The sequence below is a fragment of the Cuculus canorus genome, chromosome 13 (assembly GCF_017976375.1).
Source record: "Cuculus canorus isolate bCucCan1 chromosome 13, bCucCan1.pri, whole genome shotgun sequence".
Classification (NCBI taxonomy): Eukaryota; Metazoa; Chordata; class Aves; order Cuculiformes; family Cuculidae; genus Cuculus; species Cuculus canorus.
In genome coordinates, this window is record NC_071413.1 from 1,807,181 (window position 1) to 1,827,500 (window position 20,320).

The 20,320-nt window shown below is 39.2% G+C and overlaps 1 long non-coding RNA gene across 1 annotated transcript in view; it reads right to left on the reverse strand.

Annotated features, from left to right (window-relative positions):
- Positions 1 to 20,320, reverse strand: part of LOC128853515 (uncharacterized) — a 64,895-nt gene that overhangs the window by 19,577 nt on the left and 24,998 nt on the right. The window contains exons 3-5 of the long non-coding RNA XR_008452094.1: positions 16,775 to 16,863; positions 14,638 to 14,748; positions 12,066 to 12,144 (exon numbers count right to left, since the gene is read on the reverse strand). This is a non-coding gene — a long non-coding RNA (uncharacterized LOC128853515). The remainder of the gene's footprint in view (positions 1 to 12,065; positions 12,145 to 14,637; positions 14,749 to 16,774; positions 16,864 to 20,320) is intronic.

Here is a 20,320-nt window from a genome sequence, read left to right on the forward strand (position 1 = left end):
ATGGCTGTATTTGAGTATTAAGGGTCAACCAGTATATTAATAAATAGTAGAATTAGTAGAAGCTTTAATGTTTTGTGTATGCGCACATGTATGCTTATGGAGACAAGACAAAAAATACCACAGATCGATACGCTAACAGACGCCACGATGAGGAAATGAGAAATATACTGCAGATGGAATTAGTACCTATTTGTATCCTAAATGCAATATGCAGAATACTTTTATAAGAAAAGTATTATGAGACAGTAATTTGGCCATGAGAAGGTAATTGACTTAAGATATTCTGATAAAGATCGATCACTAAGGTTTGGAGTTATGACACCAACAAAGATACAATGACATTAGCACAAAGAGAGAGACACAAATCCATTATAAAGATACAATCAAATATTCAAAAAAGCCTGGCATGCTCATTACTTATTCATGCTAATACAAGTATATTAAGAAATCTAAACAGTGTTAGCGTTCAATCACTCACAAACCAAATGAGGTTTTGCATTTATCAGCCACCAGTCATCAAGACGTAACATTAGCTGTACAAAGGTGGTAATATGGCATAACTGGAGATATTTATATCAGCCTACACAGACTGAGAGATACAGTAGGATTTATTAAACTGAGTAATGCCTTCACATACAGCACAGCAATAAAAGCAATAGCTGTGCAGAAGTCATTTCCTCAGACAATAAGATTTACCTTCATAATCACTTAAAGAAGTTGTATATGCTTTCAAGTGCCTAAAACAATCTCCTCACCCTTAATAAATAATTCACGGTTTAAGTTTGCAAATACAGAACTGGGTGCTAAAATTTTTCAAACGTAACCCAAAACCCAGGCGAGTCGTCAGGGGCTCTGCCTGGGGGTTGAGCACTTTTTCTCTTGGGCTGGTTAAAGATCCACCAAGGTTAATTTAGACTCAAATGGATTTTTATAAGTTTAATAAAACTCCCTCCATACTGCACTTGAATATCAAATGGTTTCATCATCCAAATGGCCAAACCCAAGATCCTCACTCAGGCAGGGATACAGGGCAGATCTGCAAAATCCTTCACTTGGATGCACATCAGTTATTTTGCCAGAAATTTTTTAGTGCCATTTGGTATGTCTTTAACTTACCTTAACTTATCTGATGAGCAAGAAAAGTCTGGAAACTCTCTGGATAAACTGTCCATTTCAGTGGGAGAGCTGCCATCAAGGCGCTGAGGGTAACTGCAAAGTCACTGATGTGCATCTGGTCCTGCCTGACCATTCCTGGGCTGTCTCTGAAGCCAGCGGTCCTCCCCAGGCCTGATCCTGACTGTCCACGTGCAGGCTGACCTCCAGCCCAATCCTCCGCGCGTCCCATCCCCAGGGAGATTGCCCTTGCCTGTCCTGCTCCCTGGCTGGGGTACAGGGGTGAGCCAGGACCACCCAAGCCCAGCCCTGCCAACCCCCAGCACTCCAGGAGCTCCTCGTCCATCCACTTTACCAGAGCTATTTCTCTACACCGTACCCAACAGCTATGCTTTTCTACTAGCAGTGAAACTGTAAACATTTTGGGGTTGGGTGTGGAGAAAAAAAATCCAACTTTGATGACCAAAAAAACCCAACAAGAGAATAATTCTAGAACTAAATTAAAATACTGGCTGTTTCCATAATTACATGTTGCATGATTTACCTGCCATTGCACGGATATCTGCAGGTGATGTCTACACTCTCTTTACAGCGGCACTTGAGGAAGGTATTGCTCCAGTTTGATCCCGATGACACGCCATTTATAAACGGTGACTGATAAATCTAATGCCTCTGAAATCAGATAAAACTTTGATAAATGACTTCGTAGTGAGCAGGCTGCAATAGCTGCTCCCGACCACATTGAGCCACCCTGCTGCAATCAGCACCATTTTGTTTAATCAAGGGTTCAGACAACAATACATTTGAAAGCTATCGCACCACTGAGAGATGTGAAGATATTGTTTTCCTGAAGGATACGTTAAGACAGAAAACTACATAAACTAAACTCTCTCTGTAACAGTTTTTATAGCATGACTGCTTGCCAGGAAAGCCACACAATTTTAAAGATAACTTTTATTCCAAGGAATTTCCCCATATTTTATGGTGATAAGACTTAAGACTCTGTAGTAGAACCAAGCACACATGGCAACGCAACAACCAGAAGGAGACATAAGGGAAACCGTTCCTTAAAGGAGCTGAAGAGTAGGGTCAAGGATTTTAGTGAACAGTGGCAAAATCCATTTTTCTCAGCCCTTAACGTCTTCTATGAAAAGAGAGCAGAACAGCCAAACAGTGGACTGATGGTGAACTGTGAAGCAACTGGATCGTGCACCAAATAGTCACAATTAAAATCAAAATCCGATGATAATCAGAATTCCCAAGTAAGTTAATGCAGACAAGGTCTACACCCTGCTACCTTGACTTTCTTTTCACCTATAGTAAACAATAGCCAATTACAGAAAAATACAAAAACACTGAGTGCAACTAATTTCATTCTCAAACACAATCTTTCCTTTGTCTTCAGAAATTAAATGGGAAGCAGAATTATCCAGATAAAGATTTGACTTGATATAAATAAGCAACTTTCACCTAGTCACAAGGAATGACAAATGGACAACTTTTCCAAACTACGGGCATACAATTAAATTCTGCTACCGAAAGAAATAATTGGGACCACCATAACATATGCAACATCACTCCAATCACTGTGTCTCTGCTTGGTGACTATTAATCTTTCTCTGCCCGGTTTCCATTTCGTCTTGGAATGAGAACAAAATGATAAAAGAGATAAACCTAGCGAGTACAGTACACAAAAGAATACAGTGCTTCCTAATTTAACCCTCTGCTGATTGGTCTGCACTGTCCACTGTTTTCAGAGTACAGCAAATATAAGTGGTTAGGACATGAAACGTCTAAATATCTGGTTTAAACAACTATTTCATCTTTTCATCAATGTTTACTTTCAGAGCAGCATTAACTCCACCCTGCAAACACAACAATCCACCACTGATCTCCACAGGTCCAGTACTTATTTGAAATCAGAGTTCCATTCGTTTTTGAGGGAAGAGTTCAGACTACTGCACCATCAACAAGACCAACCCCAGCGACTATGTAAATCACAATTTGGCAACTGGGCTGGCCGTGCCCGAGCTGCTCCTAAAACTCAGTCTTGCTTTTGTTTAACACTTGTTCAATAAGGAATAGGAAAGAGTAGAAAGGAGAGGAAGCAATAAAATCAACAAGATAGCGATGTTTAATGACAACGTATTTTTTTCCTAGGAGGCTATAGAGTGAAATATGAGATTTCTTTCCCACTCCAAAAGATTTCTTGAGCTAAAATTTCAGCCTCAGCTACACAGATCTGCTTTAGTACAGTACACGTTGTCCTAGGTGTACATGGAAGGAAAGGGGCTTGCACAGGAAAAGAACAAGCCAACAGTGTTGGGAGCATAAAAGAAAGAGGCACAAGCTCCTACTTGTTCAAGAAACGGAGACCTGAATCATACTGGCAAAGAAAAGAAGTCATGGAAAGGATAAACTGGCCTTCAGCTTTGACCTTATTAGGTTACCTCTTGCAGCACAATGATTTTGCGTGAAACACTCCAAATTCTCCAGACGTACTCAGAATGGGGAGGGAGGAGGAGTGGAGGAGGATGAGGCGTACTGAAATCCCATCCATCTGATTTGTACCAGAGCTTCATAAACCTCTCTGGTTTGAATTCATAAGAGAAGTGTTGACATTGGTAGCCATGAGTCTGCACAGCTTTGCTTTGAATTTGAAAAACTCTATAAATCGTGGAAAAACCACGATCTCCACCCTAACAATCTTGTCTTTCTTATCTTCCTACCTACTTTCTTCTGTAACCTGCATACTTCCCTTCTAAATTTCCCTTTCTCCGATGCATGTCTCCATGACTCTTCTTATCTGACACATTTCTTTCTTACTCAAATCTGCTTATAAAAGGATACTTCTCCTTCAAACAATTGCTCTGATGACTTCCTTAGCAGCTCTCATTTCAACCAAAAAAACCTTCTGACTGTTTGACTGCGTTCCAAATGAGCATTCCTCACCAGACTGCGTAGACTTAATGCAACACAGCTCAGGAGGACAAAGACGCTAATATTCAAGTCAAGAGCTAGGCAAAGGAAATATTATTAAAAGGTAATAAAGGGATTAAAAGGGAATTGGATGTTCCTAAGTATTTTCTTTGGGTTTGTACTGTCTGTACCTAATACAGCACAGAAATTTTGGGCAAAGAACCCAGACTTAATATAGATCAACTGAACATGAAGTCACAGCGTACAATTGCAAAAGATCTATTGTGATAAAAACTGGCTTTTTCTGGAGAGGAAAGTAAAAGTGGCATAAACTTAACATGATGCGTTCTGTCAACTGTTTATTTGCTTTCACAGTATAAATGGATGGCTAAGCCTTCGTTAAAAGACAGAGACCACCATCATAAGTGAATGTCAGATATGGTCCATCTAGTTACTAAAAAGATGTCCAACATGGTGCTAGTTACACACAAGCTATTTGGAAGAAAACTGAAAAAACAGAGATTTTAGTGTTCTCACAAAACAGGTACTTATTTCCAGATGTACATGGAAACACAGTACCAAAATAAACCACTAATTTATGACCAACAACTGGTTACTGCAGCAAGATGAAGAGAACTGTTTAAAAAAATGCTTTTGTTCTGCTCTCCAAGATGCATTTTGACTATTTGTTGCATATAAGAAAACAGGGACCAATGCAACCCACGAGCGACATGACTTTAATAGGAGTGGCAGAGAAGAGCACGTAAGTCCAGAGACATGTTGATATTTCTATTATTGTCAGTGAAATCCTGAGAAAGACTAGCTTAAGACAGAGAACATAAGTTATCCAAGTTCAAAAGGATAAACACTAAAAAGCTGGGATTTGGAGAAGCATATTTTATGCCTAAAAGAATCAGCTTTTGATTAAGCAATTGACTTTTGTAGTAAATAACATTAAAATAAATAACTTCAATTTCATCAATATTATAACATTAAAATAAAAAAAGCCACTAACTGCTAAGGACAAATGTTTTCCATTATACTTAAAGAGAATAAGGGATGAGTTCTGTGGGAACTTCAACATTTATCATTCAAGTGAGAAGAGATCTTGTGTATCTCAAATAACACAGCTAAGAGCAAGTTAAGTGATCTTTTTTCTTTCACAGATGGAATAATGCTACATCTTCCTACAGCCCTGATGTATTCAAGTTTCAGATATGTAATGACATGCAGAGGTTTCAGGAGAAACGTGGAAAGAAGAAAACCTGCTGTCCTCCCAAAATCTTCACAGCAGACATGCAGTAAACCTCTGTAGCAGAGCATCGGTTATTCCCAACTGATTCACATAGTGTATGACAAAAAATAAAGAAGGTATTTCCATCTTACACACACATACACGCTCCCAATCTCGCATCATGCAATGTTACCTGTCTCGAGTTCAGATTTCAGTATTTTCATCAAATATAATGCCTTAAATGCATTATATACCATAAATGTAGATCAGTGCATATATTTCTGATTGAAACCAAGTTATTTTTTAAAAAGTGAGCAAAGTATCTTTGCTAATTAACATGACAAATATTTTACTAAAGGTCTGCTAATTCCTAATTTACAAAATTCACCTGTAGCCTCTAGATAATCCAGGTAACTGCATGTACTTGGTACTCTTGGAGACCATCTGACTTGGAGCTTAACACAAAAGCCATTCTCCACCTCCAACATCAGTTTCCAAGAACGCAGTTACACCTCTGCACCAAAAAGTGCTGCACTTCAGTTATATGGGATTGTAAACAAAATCTGTGTCATCTCCTACTAAAAAAAATGAGATGAGACAGGTATCATTTAAATTTCCCTTCACACTTCTTTGTTGTAGAGGCACAGGATTAATCCAAATAGATTTGGGATGTATTACAGCAAGGCTTTTAGCTCAGCACTCATTTTTTCCTTGACAATTTTCAGTCATCCTAATACAAAAACATTAAATCAAATAACACAACCTTGTATCAAAATTCATACAGAGGGTTATCAGGAATTCTTTAATTAAAAAGATGCACCTTCAGGATTCTCTCTTTTCAGTTTAATAGAAACTCCTCGCACCCCCTCCCCTTCAATTCCTGAGTGCATACAAAAATTCCAGCATACCTAATATATTCAAAAATTGTTAACTAAAGGCTAGCAAACAGAAAATAAAACAGTTGCTCAAAGATTTTTCATGTTTTCTCCTTGGGCATATTCCCTTCTCAGGTCTGCGCATACCCAGGAGGGTCACCGTGAAGAAGCAGCCTCGGGAAAGCTGCAAAGCACGCCATGGCGTTGGCAGAAAATTCAAGGGCTGCAGTCAACGGAGCTGCTTAAGCAAAGGTCACTTTAAGACGATTCCTGTATCAAGATAGGCTGGAATAAAGCGTGTTTTATGTGGTTCTATGTGCATATTAGAGTCATCCTTAAAAACAAAAATAAATTGAAAATAAAGGCAAAGGTAACGGAAAAAGATAAGGAGTTTTTAATAGCTTAAGGAAAATAATATCCTCTTCTACTTTGCTTTGAATTAGTGCCTAATGTGAAAGTTAATTTTCACAAATTTATGCAGAGACAACATTGTCACAATGGAAAAAACACATCCACTGCAACCACCAGGCCGTTCTTTCCATATAGAACATTTTCAAGAGAACCAATCTTGGCTAGAGCAAGCCCATCCAACAAACGGAAGATTATTAAACAACCAAAGACTTTACAAGGACTAGACAGCAGGATTAAAAGGAAGAGATTATAAGGTGAGGCAAAACAAAACCCTCAGGAAGTTCTAATCCCTTCTAAAGAAAAAAAATAATACAAAACATTCAAAAGCCAACACAGCACCTCTTTTTGTAATTCCAAAATACTTAATTCTTGTAAATTATAGACCTGTTTTCTATTTTTCAATTATTTTGCAAAAACTACAAGCAAGTAGGAAGAAATTCCTATTAAAGTATTTACTAATATTTGTCAAAAAAAATTAACTAGCATCAACTATATAAAGATCACTGGATACCTGAATAACAGATCAACTAGCATGGCCTTCTGCAATTCCCTAATCATCTAAGTTGGCACAATTATTTGCTCTCTTATTTAAGCTAATCTGTAAAAAGCAACTTATTCAGTCGGTAAAAATCAAATTAGACTAAACCCAAGCCGTTTTATTTATTGAAAATACAAGTTATAAACTTTTAAAACGTTTGTTTAAAAAACAATTTCATAGCTAAGTGAGCTATGTTTTACCTGATCATGCATTCTCATTAAAAGCAAAGTAAATATCTCTGAATGTCGACATATTCCATGCCATTCTCTTTATTACTTAATTTCCCAGGTATCTCAGCATGATCTGAATAAATTATGCTGACAATACAACAATATAAATGATAAATCAACAGCACAATTTTAGTGATATATAGCACGAAATGTAAATAATAACCAGCATTGCTAATTGGCTCGCTACCAGGCAACAAATCAGTAAGTAAGCTGTTTCACTGGTAATGCTTCAGCTGTGCACCACCCTAATCATTAAGCATTTCTAGCTATTCTATGCTTTTTTCTGCTGTTTTGTATAAGGAATTTTACTGTATCACAAAAAAAATGCCTGCAAAAAAAAAAAAATCTTGTAGAAAAAAATCCACTGCTCATTGGCAGCATCTGGATCTCCTGACCAATCCCGCTCATGGTGTAGCAGAAGCATTAGTAAATGGATCCCGTGAAATATCACATGAAAACGTGCTTCACGTGAAAAAGTAAAATGGAACATCAAGAGACTGAAGTTATTTACCAGCCCAGGGAATTATCAACGCCTAGAACCCCGAGCCTTTTCTTCAGGACTTTATTTATTGTCTAAACACAAGAGGTGAAAATAGAAGTGTAAATCCTGCTTTCCAGTATAGGCTGAAGATTCCCTGACCATTGATGGGGGAACGCGAATCCTCCTTTTCCCAGAAGGCTCTCCCTCTTATGGAGCAGGAGCTCTCTTCTGCTGAGCGATGGGAGGTCCCCACCACCCAACACTGCGCCGCGACGCTCTGCTCAGCCTCCCTCACTCTTTCCCAGCCTGTACAAAGTTCCAGCCCTTGCTGACAGGAGGAGACATCAAAGGTAGGAAGGAGATCGTTGTAAAAGTCACAGCAGTATCTCTCATATGGTTCAGCATCCTATTGCCCATAATGAACAGCTTCCAGGAAACCAAAATCCATAATATCTCAAATGGATTCTCAATGAAAACATTGTCTCAGGATAAACGTTACCTCATTCTCCTACTTTATTTCACTGCATCTGTGAGAATTGCCTTACAAACAGGGATATCGTTTTGTTTTGTTATCTAGTCCTGCCACGCTTTTCACTCCAAAGGCATCATTTGCCTCCGAGTCCTGCTCTGTAAAACATCAACCCCTTCTCTTTATCAGTTTTTTTAATTTTTTTCAATTTGTTGGTATATCCCTTTGTTTGTGCCATAGGACAAAGCCAAGAAAGAAATCAGATTTCCCTTGTGTAAATGAGTCGTTTTCTATAAAATCTTACTCATCTTCTCATTCGCTCGAGCTAAGCTCTCCTATTTTCTTTCTTCATATGTAGATTTCTCTATGCTCCTGGATATTTTCATGACTATTCCTGTATCCTTTCTGTTTAAGATGTGTAGATTTTCAAGCAGAAAGGTCTTGTTACAGTCTGAATTGAAGAGTGTATTCCAGGCAAGAGGATACCACTGACAGGTATCATAATATTTGCAGTATTATTTTCCAACCCATTCTTTATTCATCCAACTATTTTGTTTGCTGCTACGACCGCCGCTGTGAACTGAGCAGCCTTTTTCACTGAGCTGTCTACACCAATGATGATCAGGGGGAAACCCCATCCCCAATGAAAGAAATGGCAAAACTCCCAGAGACTTCAGTAGGATCTGAATTTCACTGAAGTTCTTCCTATCAAGTAGTTATAGCTAATTTACAATTCAATCAATGGTTATGAATACTGCAAATAATTCTATACAATTTACATTGCAGGAAATCTGTCAAAATTGAGTATATTTGAATTTCTGCTCTCTAATTGCCTAAATCAGTTAGATCTCCAGAATTCCTCAGAGGTTTCTATGGACTTGCCTAAGCAAAAATTGTTGTCCTCTGTATTTTTGTTCCTTTTACTTTGTCTTCCTTACACACTTCTATGTCACCATTTACATTGCAAATAAGTCTAATAAATATACTGAATACATAAGCACTAATCCTGAGCCTCTGTGAGCTCACTGTTAACTTTTACCTATGCTCAACACTGGCCAGTTCCCATCTATTTTTCCAAGGGTCCAAACTCATTTAATTAAGCTGGGTTTTTTTCTGTAGCTGCCCACTCCTTGGTATTTCTAGCAGCCTGAGAGATATCATTGATGACAATTTCCCCATTCCAAACCTATGCGTCCACTTATATGTATTTTTTAAATTGTTATTATTGTTGCTAGTGCTTTAATTCCAGATAATATCTATTCCCCTGTTTCTGCTGAATGTAAACTCAAGAGTTTCTATCCCAGAAACAGGACAGAGAACAAAAGCAAAGTTGACAGCTAGAAAACTAAAGGTTACAATCCTCATCGCGTGTCTACAAGTGGATATCTACAATACACAGCTCTGGTTTATGGCTCTGTTGGATGCAGCGTACTTAAATTAATCTGAACACACTCTGCATTTACAAGCCTCTACCATCTCCGGCTTGCTGATCCATCAGCCTCGGAATTAAACAATATAGGCAAAGAATCCAAAGATAACTACTATTCCAAAGTCTTAACTACTATTAGTAGTAGTGCTGTTGGAACAGGTCCAGAGGAGGCTACAAAGATGATCAGAGGGCTGGAGAAGAAGCTTCCGCTCAAGGAGAGGCAGAGAGAGCTGGGGTTGTTCAGCCTGGAGAAGAGAAGGCTCCGAGGAGACCTTATAGCGACCTGCCAGTACCCGAAGGGGGGCCTACTGTCTACACAGGCTTGTAGCGATAGGACAGGGGTCAATGGATATCAACTGCAGAGGAGCAGATTTAGACTGGACATAAGGAGGAATTTCTTCACGATGAGGGTGGTGAGGCCCTGGCCCAGGCTGCCCAGGGAAGCTGTGGCTGCCCCATCCCTGGAGGGGTTCCAGGCCAGGTTGGATGGGCCTTGGGCAGCCTGAGCCAGTGGGAGGTGGCTTGGTAACACAGTCCATGGCATTTCTGGATGGAGCGTGGTGGAGAATGACACGGACACAGCCCCATTAGTGCTAACTTCCAGGACTTTAGGGCTTTTTGCACGGATTTAGACTGTATCGCATCCAAGGTACCGGCTTGCTTTCGAATAATCTGAGATGCCCAAGACAGGCTGCGGTACACTGTGTCGGGAACAGGCACGTCAGCGTGTGCCTAAGCGAGCGGGGAGCTCTGAGCCCTTAGGAGAACTACTTTAGTTATTCAGTACTTACTCAGTCCTCTCATCCTAAGGGGACTTCATGTTTCTTAAGTCTTCAATTTAATAAATCCATTAAAATTAACAAATCAGAAATTAATAAGGAATTAATATGGTATAGGCATGTTTAAATAAGCACTTAAAGTGTTTTGCTAAATGGGAGCTTAAGACAACAAATATAACTTTTTTCCTTTAGGTTACCCTTTCAGTTTCAAACTACTGAGGTGGCACTGGTAGTCAAACTCAAACTCTGAGCAGCATTTAATTCAGGATGATTCCGGTGTTTAAAATAACCTTTGCTGTGACAGCAAGGCAGTGCAGTCTCTGCCAATGATAAGGTCCTCTCTAGTGAGACGGTAATAATAGAGATATTACAAAACATGAGTCAATTAATTTCTAAAAAAATAAATAAATAAAATAATTAAAAACAATAAAAAATAAAGATAGTTTAAATTGTTTTTTCATGAAATTAATATACCGGGATATCGATGGCTGTGGTATCACAATTTCTCTATAAAATGGAAAATATTTTTCTAAATCCCCTTTCCAGGGGAGAACGAAATATATATCTGGGATAGAGGGCTGCTGCCTCAATCACGCAGGAACAGCTGTTACCTTATCCTTCGCTAATAAAGTTCCAAAGTTCTCCTCTACCCCTTCTCTGCCACTGGCATATCCATATTTGTGGACATCTAAATAATCCCAAACTCACACAATACCAGGGAATATATATGTTCCTTGCTTTCAATAACAACAGGTTTAATTTTATTTAAAATTTTAAATTGAAGTCAAAACATTTTTGCGTTTGCCATATGCTGGCAGCAAATAAAATGATCCTGACGAATGGCATAAACCTATTAATTATGTTTTGTGCGCTCTATTGTTAGTGTATTGCTTGTGTGGTTAAAAATTAACTCTATGATCTTATTTAAAACAATACACGTGTCATTTCAGACATTCCTAAAAAGGATGCTTAGTAATAATAAATATGTGTACTTGTCAAGAGAAATTTGCTAACAAAGTGAATTCAAGCATCTTAAATAGATAAAAGAAATCAACTATGAATTATCGCAAGATAATACTTTGTTTAATTTTTTTAAAGATTCCCCTCTCTGATTTTATTCATTGGTAAACATTAGATATGCAGATAAAGATAATAAATGTTTCATGATGATATGGGCATTCCAGAGTCTCCAGAGAACCTTAAATATTTCAATGTCTGGGAAAACTGTCAGACTACATCATAGTGGCTGTATTAGAAACGCCAATAATATTGATAAGAATAACTTGAACGATTTGAAAGCAAAACTACCAAAGTTATTTTTAAGCAGGGTACACAGCAGGGAACACATCAGCATTCCCATCTCCACACGCAGCGATGCAACAGGAATAAATAGAACCTTGGAAGTCAAACCTGTAGTATATCTGCTTTTGTTACGTCTGTACACAAATAAGTGTGCTAATAACTTTGGAAAGCGTACAGTCAGTCACGACACATCAGTTAAATGTCAACTCAAAGGGGTTTGAACATGTAAAATTTGCCTGCACAATTTCAGAAAGCAGGTTTGAAACTCTGGCTTTTTGAACCCACCTCTCCACAGTGACACCATGAGCTTCTGCAGGACTGCACGCTTTTTCCTGGGGACGGTGTATCGTATTAATCCCATAACCTAAACAGAGATAATACATTTGTCAAAAAATACACATGCTGTATCAGGACAAACTCGCTCTAATATCCACTATCTTTTCCCAGGCCAGGTGAAATAACCGGCACAATGCACAAAACAAGTGTTTTCCATTTTATAAGGGGTTTTGTCTTTTTCCATCATTTAAGAAATTTACATAGGTTTCGTTTTCATCAAATATTTCCCCTCCCCCCCAAAAAAAACCCCAAAATTATTTCTTGTTTAGAAACAAATTTACATTCAAAAAATTCACTATCACTTTGTATTCCTAAGGCCAACTGGGAGAAACCAAGAGAGAGCAGAAATTAAAGCCCAGTCCCTCCCAAAACAACCCCATAACTACCGAGGGTGAAGAAGGCCTCAGACTGGAAGGTGGCTATGAAGCAGCCGTTGGCTCAGAGGAGATGCCCGGCGTGCTCAGTTTTCCATTTGGTCAGTGCCGAAAGCCCCAGGTACACCAGAGCCACCCTCGTGGCCATAACAAAGCTCATCAGAAAGGCAAGTGTGTCCCTACTGAGCAGTTCCACCAAACCAGAAGGGGCGCTTTTAAACATCCGCTCTCAAACATTAAGATTTGGCAGCGTCACCACTGCACAGGGATGAGCAAAGCTCGGAGAGGCAATATCTGGACTGACAGTGCATCTTCCTGGATATGTAAAATCCGCTTAGGCACTGTCAGAAAAGCTGTCATGGAACTGAGCAGTGACGGCATTTTGGAGCTATGTTATAGGCAGAAAATTTCCGATGCTTTTGTGAGGGAAGATACCACATGCAAAGGTTTGACTAGAACTGAATTTCCCTTAGGAAATCATAACCATTCCTACATAGCATTTAACCCTAAAATTCTTAACACTATCCCTTTCGATTAGCTGTGGGTTTAGTCTGAGTTTGCCAGTTGATGCGTTCCTACACTCTTTCAACAGAATCACAGAATGCTTTGGGTTGGAAGGGACCTTTACAGGTCATCCAGTTCCACCGCCCCTGCAGTGAGAAGGGACAAGTTTAGCTCCCTCAGGTTGCTCAGAGCCTCATCCAACCTGACCTTGAATGTTTCCAGGGATGGGGCTTCCACTAACTCCCTCAGCAACCTGCATCAGCGTTTCACTACCTCTTCTTCTTTATATCCAGTCTAAATATATCCTCCCTGAGTTTAAAACCATTCGTCTTTGTCTTGTCACTTCACACTTGCTAAGAAGTCTGTCCTCATCTTTCATGCAGCCGTTTTCAGCACTGGAAGCTGCTCTAAGGTCTCCCCCTAAGCCTTCTCCTCTCCAGGCTGAGCAACCCCAACTCTCTCCATCTGTCCTTGGATGGGAGGGACTCCAGAGGTGGATGCAGGGCTCCAGGCAAGGTCTCAGCAGAGCCGAGTAGAGGGGAAGAATTCCTCCCTCTACCTGCTGGTCACACTGCTTTGCTTTGGATGCAGTTCAGGATACGCTTGGCTTTCTGGGCTATGAGTGCCCATATATCTGCAAATCTGTACAAATAACAGCCTGTTGAGAACGTGGTCTCATGGACAAGACCACGGTTCATGGACAAGAAAAAGGAAAGATAATTTTGTGCCAGGAAGGCAATCAATTAACTTTCCTAAGACCATTGCCTGAATTTCAGGTGCCATGAGGGAAGTGGGCAAAAATATCTGCAAAAGGGAGCAGATAAATGTTCACAGCGAGAGGCAGCACGGTGATACGAGACCTTCTCCGGGCCTCAGTGCACACAAGGGCGTTTACAGAACAGTGCTCTTTCTGTGAATAATATGGAAACGCCTCCAGAAATTGCAAGAAAACCTTGGGGTTTTCCTTTTTTCCCCCTCCTTTTTTCTTTTTAAGACAAACAACTTCTTTCATCGCCTTTTTGTAAATCCTTAATAGTGCGATATCACACTGTTTATATGTGAAGACAGCGCTGTAGCAACACTTGTTACTGATCATGGTTTAAATTGTCTGAGGAATTCTCTCTGAGACTTATGAAAGAAGTTAAGTATCTTTTGTGCGTAATTTTCCCCTTTTATTTTCCCCACTTCATTTACTTTGCTAACTGCAATGGGTGCACACATCTCACACGTGATGTTTTAGCACCTCGGAAACATTTTTAAGGATTTTTGTCACCCCTACACGGACATGGGAATGCTGGGAATGTAAAATATATATGTTTTTAGACAACCAACCATCTTACATCAGCTACTAAGTTAAATATTTCGCAGGGCCTAGAAACTCAGATTTCGAGAGACAAACAGTACTTAAGGATTTCCAATCCACCCAATTATTCCTTGAAGTATAAGCCCGTGGTATTTTACATATCTAAACTGTACCCATGAGCAAATACAAACTGAAAGCTTGGAGAAAGTGACAGTTTACCTCAGAAACTCTTATTTAAAGAAGTAAACAAACACAAAGAAGCAATAAGCTGCTAAATTTAATGAGGTATTTTTACTGTTGCTTTTGTTTAACATTCTTGATGATAACCAAGTTATCTCACCTTTTAAAGACGTAAGAGCAGTTTGCTTTTGTTCTGCATCATCTCACAGCTGCGTTCACACCCAGGCATACGTCCGAAGAACTGGGTTAAAAATCACCTGCCTGCTTCGCTCTGGTTTGAAAACCCAACTGCGTTATCACTTCGGGATATCATGAGGAGTTTGATCCAGAATAACCATTACAAGGGCATTGTGCACATCAATAAAGAAATGTGATAGTCCTCTAGCAAAAATTAATTTATTAATGAAATGAATAATTAAATCTGCTGAAAAACACATTCGCAGGAAGTTAAGCAAAGGTGTTTTGAATAAGAATGGGGCTTTTTCTTGTATCTATAAGTACAATAGACTTGCTAAAGTAAATAACCCTGTGAGTTACTTACCTCATAATGTATTTAGTTATAAAATTAAATGGATAAAGTACTTGATCATGTCCCAGGATAATAAAGCTGGTGGTATGGAGAAAAGCCTCCATGGGATTAAGAGAGAGTTAAAACATTTCAAATATGCAATTAAAGGCATTCTAGCATGCCTGTGATCTCTGCTCCAGTTTCCTATTCACAGAGAAGGAAAACTGGCTCAGACCTCCTAGACTTAGACAAGGAAGTATGCAAAATCGAGCAGTCTCTGTGCCAGCTCTTGCTAATCCTTTTCAGTATGGTTTGCTGCTAATTTGTCATGGCACATATTTGCCTTATGTCTAATTAGCATCAAATTGCAAACTGCTATTTGCTAACAATTTGTTGCATCAATCTGCTTGAAAATCTATAGTTTTGAAATGGATTGCAGCTTATTCTGTCTATCAAAACTCCATTTCATACACATCACAGTAAATTATTTCCCTCCAGGAAACATTGCAGTGTTCTCTGGTATAAAGAAACCCACATTTCAAAAGAAAGCCTACGCAAAGTGATATTTTTTTTCTTCCTTTGTTTAATTATCCTTTTCTATTTTACTATAACTTGTTTACAACTGGAATTCAATAAAGAACAGCCTGCTCTCTGTTTAGATTTAAATCTAGCTCAAATTGCATCACCCATATAACAGACTAGGTGCATACCAAGTTCTCACCCATGCTTCAGAGAACATAGAAAAGTCCCTTTACAACAAGGATTTGTGGTCTGGAACAGGTTCTCAAAGTACAGAAAAATTTCAGCCAAGGAGCTTTGCCAGGCTACGCCGCTCTGTTCAACATCCACAGATCTCATCATTTAAAAAAAAAGCTTTAAAAAAAAGCTTTGTGACAAACAAATACTGTTGCAAAGGTGCTCTTCAATAAAACTTAAGCAATGTGGGATCTGTTTATATCTACGATTTCCTCCCCCGCTATGCCTCATTAGAAGCAGATGGAATACTCCTGCTGTACGCATGGCAGGGGATGGATGGAAATGTGTCAGTGCAGGGTCTGGCCCATGAAATTCACTCGATAGTAACACAGGATGTTCTAAGCAGTCTCCTCTGCTCTGTTCCAGGGATGATATGGGGTCATCAACTAAGCGTGGCTACACGCTGCTTCTCTGGAAGCATGATTTCAGCCCACATAGGATGATGTTTCACATCTACATGTGGTAGAAATAGATAAGAAATGAAATGTTTTTCCCGTGCCACAAAACATTCAAAATTTCAAATATATTTCATCAGGAGAAAGCTGAATTTGTGGGGCTGAGGGAGGCGTTGTGGGAGTGAACAAGAAAACAAGATGAGAAATCTAAATATGCAATATCTGTATAAGTCCTCTGGGCCTCCAACTGCAGTTGGTTCTGCATTTTCCTCAACCATTTTGATCCAAAATTCCATAGTGGGCTCTAGACATATTTTCCTGCTAAAGTTTGAACGACATGAATACAAGGATTGCCTTTCAGTGAATAGGCTTTTGCTGTCACAAACAAATGTAGCCAAAATTCTCTGCCCACTTCTGTGTAAAGTTTGCATAGATTCTCCTTGTGAGAAAATGAGCCAAACTTAGTGTGAAACATTGTCAAATGTAATTAAAGCTTTCAAAGCTGAGTGAAAAGATAGGTCTGTGTTTTCTGTATCCACACTCAAGAAAGTCTTCAAAGATTAAGCAGAATATACTGGAAATATATTGAACACAACCTTCAAAGGCCGTTTCAAGACAGATATTGAAGAGGCTCTTACCTTTAAGTTGAACTCTTTTTTTGGTGGAAAACCTTCTTAGCATAAATGAATGAAAAGTTAGAATGAGGTTCAGCATTTCAGATGAGTTCCTGGAATGTTTAAACAAAGCCAGTCATAAATACTGAAGTAACAGCTTGAGCAGCAGGTTGGCCTAGATGACCTCCTGAGGTCCCTTCCCATCTGAACTATCTTAAGATCTAACATCTTATTTAATGAACACTTAGTAATTCAGATATGTTTTTCTATCTTCTTCCTTACTTTCTAATCAGAGAAAAGTCTAATACAAATGCATCTGTTTGGTCATTGCTGCCTCTAAACCACACATAAGATAAAAACTGATAACAAGTGGTTGACAAAGAGAGAAAAGCCTACTTCTTTCCAGGAAGATCATGAAACATCCTCCTTATTTGTACCATAATCAACAGTAATGTTTTAACTCCAGCTAAGGTGAAGCTTTATCTTTCCTTCAAAAGCTGGCTACGTGTTTAAGGGCTTGCTATATTTCTCTGTAACCAAGAAAAAATAATAATACAGACACACAATTTAACTGTGAACAAGACACTGTGAGAAGATAACACGTTAAGCAACTAGCATCATCTGTGTCACAAATATGGGGAATAAAATCCATTATGGGAAAGGTCTCCTGTCTTTTAATGGCTCATAAAATAGCACCCATATGAGTAGGACATGACACAGAATAGAATCATAGCATCATTAAGGTTGGGAAAGACCTCCCGTGTAACCATCAGCCAAACCCCACTGTGCCCATGTCCCAAAGAGCCAAATCTACAAGATTTTTGAACACCTCCAGGGATGGTGACACTCACCGACTTCTATGGGCATGGTAATATATGATGAAGTAAAAACACTCACTGAAGGAATAGTTTGTTTTATGAGTATTAACATGTTCTACTGCAACACTACATTTATTTGCAAATACGTTAATTTTCAAAATTTTACTGAATTTCTCCTTATATATACCTTTAATGGACAATATTTTAGAAACTGCACTAATTTCCCCCCATTTCTATATGATACGTAAATATAGTACGGCCCCTTTTTTTGCACAGAAATGGGAATGCAATCTGGGCAGCTCAGCACTTCGTCATCTCTCAATCTGGTGGATAGAATTCAGGCTTTTTTATCTTGGCTGAAGGGAAACCAGTCTGTGTGCCCTGAGTCCTCTCCAGATTTTATGGGTATGGAATCAGCAGTAAGTCCCCATCAGTAGCCAAAATAGCTGTGTATGTTGCAAGATGATACACCTTCAGCGGGGAGTTTGGGAACTGTTTTCTGCCCTCATAGCCTCCTAAACCGAGAGTGATTTGAGGCCAGCAGAACTCACAGATTCTACCAGCATGCAGAAAGCAACACTCATTAGTTTTCCGTGCAGCAGTGCTGGTTTTCTTGAACAACCAAAGTGCTGGTTTTTTTCATTTATACATAAGTTGTTCGTGGTTTCTGTAAAACAAAACCCAGAATTTCTAAGTACGACTTTTTTCTTATATTAGAAAATCAAGAAAGCCAGACATCTTACAACCCTATAAAACACAAAGAAGGAAAAGACAGGGAAGTCATATTTTTTCAGTTCATTAAAAAGAAATAGAATAAATGTATTGGTAGCAGAGAAAAAGAAGCATTTAGAAGTCTGCAGCATTGACATAATTAGATCTACCACATCTAGGTCAGCTGAGGATGCAGGATTCGCACACCAATTATTTATTCAAAACTTACGAACAATGCTGTTTAAATTGGCGTCTCCCTAACTGTGACTCTTCCCAGAGCTAATGGAACTACCATGCTACACGCGCATTTTATGTGGCTCTGAAAAAAAGATCTCCACCTCATTTGAAAAACTCCAAAGGCACTGAATATAAAGTAGGGAATGCCATATTCACCACACACTAACCATAGCTCTGCAGCTGAGATCAGTCTCGGGATTTCATTGCTTGCTCTCATTGATGGTTATGGAACCAGAGACCAGGACTACCCAAGAACAGACTGGAAAAGTCGGGTCCTACAATCACCAGGTGAGAAAGTAGTGGCATTAATATGTGTGAAGCCAAAGCCTTCCTTCTTTATAACAACAGGATCTTGAATAACAACCTCTAGAAAGTGACCTAATAGCTAATGCACAAATCAAGGTGGCTTTTTTCTACATCCTTTCTTCAGCCTTCAAAAATGCCACCAGTACCAGAAACTGTTTCCGGTTAAAATAACCCAGAATTTAGACTGACAGTTAAAATGGAGCCCCAAGGTGAGTGACTGACATATTGTTAACTATATTCATATCAACATCCTTGGAAATGTCTGGCACCTGCCCTACGCATGTTTCATCTTAGGCTTTTCTACAATGCTTCTAAATACGTTTTGAAACACATGAAATGGCAAATCCAAGTGAAGGATAAGAGTCACTGCTGCCAGAGAGCAGGCTTCCTCCATCAGCTCAAACAAGCACTAAAGATATGTGCTTAGGTTCTCAGATTCACACCCTACTGATGGCTCATGATGGAGATTTTCCTACACCACCTCTCACTGTTAAAGAAAAGACAATTACATACCCGGCTGAGTAGCTTGAAAATGTATTAAGTCAAAACTAGGATTTGGGAGTTGTTAGTGGAAATAAATTTGCTTAGAAAAAGAAAAAACCCTACAGTTCTTGACAGTGTACAAGGCTCAAAATGTCACTGTAAATACATTTCAATTCCTGATCCAATAACATACTATATTCAGTATACAGGAGGACCTACGTGCTTCCTTCCTAGTCCTCTAGAATGCTAAACAACAATACGCTGAAAAAAAACCACGTTGTTCTTGGTTACACACGATAAATCGCTGTATATCCCTTGCCTCTTCTCATTCACATTCTAATGAATGCTTCTGTGCTGGTCAACTATAACGCAAGACTGCAACTACTTTTCCTCCTTGTCAAATAACACTCTATAAAAAACACTATTGTCCTCCTGATTTAGCATACGCTCACGTGGCTCGTGAGGAAAAACAGCAGAGTCTAGCGAGTGTTGTCTCGTGTGGGAATTTTCTCCCACGAATACCAGAGCAATGAAATTCTCCAGCACAGCCCCATCAAACTCCACAACGCACCAGCATGTCTGGGGCTCACATAAAACAAACGGAGGAATCTGAGAGGAAAGTTACTTTTGCAATCTAAATAATGAGAGAGCGCACTGAAATGCCAGTAGCAGAGGAAGCATTTTCATTAGGTGTGTTTCCCCTTCTGCCTCGGCAGCCCCTCGCTTACAGAAGCCGTGTTGGTACATGACACATTTCCACTCCCTGCAGGAGTGCCTGTGATTTTTTTTGAATGCTGTTTGTTGTTACTGCCTTTCTTCTCCAACACAATGCACCAATTTTTAACCTTTTCCGTAACCCAGTGACACCTCTGGGATATTACAGTATTCCTGTCAAAATGTCTGGTCTCCAACAATAAACTTTACATTGATGTCTTGCTTTTCAGGACTAATTACGCTGTTCCTTAAATGTTAGCCTATTTACTATTTGTGCAAAAAGATGACAATAAAATCAATG